Source organism: Chenopodium quinoa, unplaced genomic scaffold (genome assembly GCF_001683475.1).
Source record: "Chenopodium quinoa cultivar QQ74 unplaced genomic scaffold, ASM168347v1, whole genome shotgun sequence".
NCBI lineage: Eukaryota > Viridiplantae > Streptophyta > Magnoliopsida > Caryophyllales > Amaranthaceae > Chenopodium > Chenopodium quinoa.
In genome coordinates this window covers 4,104,656-4,107,158 of record NW_018743919.1, presented here as the reverse complement: position 1 = coordinate 4,107,158, position 2,503 = coordinate 4,104,656, and the positions used below count along the sequence as shown (strand labels likewise).

The 2,503-nt window shown below is 36.4% G+C and overlaps 1 pseudogene; it reads left to right on the top strand.

The window, feature by feature from the left end:
* The first annotated feature begins 495 nt into the window (after positions 1 to 495).
* Positions 496 to 1,701, top strand: LOC110687473 (annotated as a pseudogene).
* The last annotated feature ends 802 nt before the right edge of the window (positions 1,702 to 2,503 follow it).

Genomic DNA, 2,503 nt, shown 5'->3' with positions numbered 1-2,503 from the left:
ATTAAGTCATTTTCTATGTCGTATTGAATCAATTTCAATTTTGAAACATTTGCATTTCTTACAATTTATAACTTACAAGTTCTGAAGCACACGCAATGCGTGCACGATTTTCAAGGTGTTACAATTTATAACTTACAAACCCATTATGAGCTATTACTCTTATCAGCCGTTTACTTGCACAATTACACTTCTCTCTCTAAAATTTCACCTCCCCTCCTTCCAATTCTACTTCCCGCCAAACCAAATCCTTTGAATTTCCTTTTAAACCACTTTACCGCCAATAACTAGCCCCCAAATCCGTAATCCGTGTGCCCAACTCCAACTCTAACTAAAACCGTCGATTATACCCCCAAATCAACGCTCCACATCCTTTCCCTCAAAACCTCGATTTTCAAAACCACCTCCCTATAAATAACCGCTCTCTTTCTCCCTCCCAAATCACTCACATTCTCACTCCACCCTTCATCTTATCATCTATCATTTTTTGCAACCCCAAACTTTCTCTCTCTAAAACCTTCACTTTCTCTCTTAACATCAACAATGGCACGAACCAAGCAAACCACAAGAAAATCCACCGGTGGAAAGGCCCCAAGGAAGCAACTCGCCACCAAGGCAGCCCGTAAGTCAGCCCCAGCCACCGGTGGAGTGAAGAAGCCTCACCGTTTCAGACCTGGAACCGTTGCGCTTTGTGAGATCACGGAGTGAAGAGCACTGAGCTTCTCATCAGGAAGCTTCCATTCCAGAGGCTTGTCAGAGAAATTGCTCAGGATTTCAAGACTGATCTTCGTTTCCAGAGCTCTATTGTTGCCGCTCTTCAGGAGGCTGCTGAGGCGTACTTGGTTGGTCTGTTTGAGGATACTAACCTTTGTGCGATTCACGCTAAGAGGGTTACTATTATGCTTAAGGGTATTCAGCTTGCCCGAAGGATTCGTGGTGAGAGGGATTAATTGGGGGTTTTGATTGAATTTGAATTTCTAGGGTTAGTGTTTTGTGATAATGGTAATAGTAATTTGATGATGTTTCAGTTGATAAATCTGAAATCTAATCTGGGTAGTAGTGATAGTAGTTTCATTATGTATTGGTATATGTATTGTGAATTTTAATCAATGAAAATGGTGACTTTTTTTAATTGCTTGTTGATATTACTCTAATTTTAATGCTATTTATCTGCTGGATTTGTGGTAGTGTTATGAAATAATGTGGCTAAAGAATGGTTTAATTCGTATATTATGGAATAATGATTTAATTGTTTGTTTTCTTCCTGTATTTGGGATTGATTGAAATTTGGCTTATTTGAGGTTTGGTTAAAACTTGGTCATGATAATATTGGATTTTATTGTGAATTGGTCTAATTTCTTCTTAGGCAAATGGGACTTTCGAATTTTCAAATTATTAAGTTGTTAACAATCGAATGATATTGTAACTTGGTCAAATTTTAAATTGAATGGTGTGGTATAAATGTGAATTGTGATTGACTGATTGGAAATTGTAACTCCATAGTATTGATAGTCTAGGAGATTTGTAATTGTACTTTTGAGAATTTGATTCAACCCGAAACATGAGCATTGAAGAGAGATTAAAGTACAATGATTCTGAGGAAGAGGAAGATGATAATGTGCTAGACGCCTAGACTACATATGTTCAGTTACCATATCAAATTCTACACTAAGCTCAGATGTAACCAGACGATTACAAGAGCTATTTGATATAAACTGTTGTATAAACCTAAGTTGTTTAATTAGATCTACATTTAGTAATGTTTATTGCATTTATTTTAAAATTTATATTTATTGTTACCTTTGTTAAATTAAAGTATATATATAAATATATAATAATACTAGTATGTTACATTTGATATTAATTAAAATAAATAAGTAATCTAAAACGATATTAATAATGCCGTTGGACTAGATCTAGGTGATATAAACCTTTGTATAAACCTAAGCCGTTTGATTAGATCTACATTTTTAATCATTCAGGTTGTAAATAATTCAATTTGAATTAAGCAATTTGTAATCGGATCAGTTTAAACAGGTTGCGATTCGAAAACAGTTCGATTTTAATGGTTTAACGGGTTATGGCAGTTCAGTTTAGACGGTTAGCGGATTATAACGGTTCGGTTTATACAGTTTTTCCTGCGGTTTAAACGGTTTCGGTTCATAAACGGGTCGGTTTAAACGGTTAGCGGGTTACAAATGGTTCGGTTTAAACGGTTTTTTTTACGGTTTAAACGGTTTCGGTTTATAAACGGTTCGGGTCATTAACGGGTTTATAAACCATTCGGTTCGGTTTCGTTTCGGTTCGGATTTGAGCAGTTTGGTTTGTTATCGGTTTACGGTCCGTAACGGGTTGACATTGAGCGGTTCGATTCGGTTTCGGTTTGATATTGAACGGTTCAGTTCGGTTTTCGATTTAAATTTATCGGTTTATAAATGGATCGGTCCGTGATGGTTCGGTTCGGTAACGGGCGTTGAAAAGTCCCACCCCTAGTTATTTGTAGTAG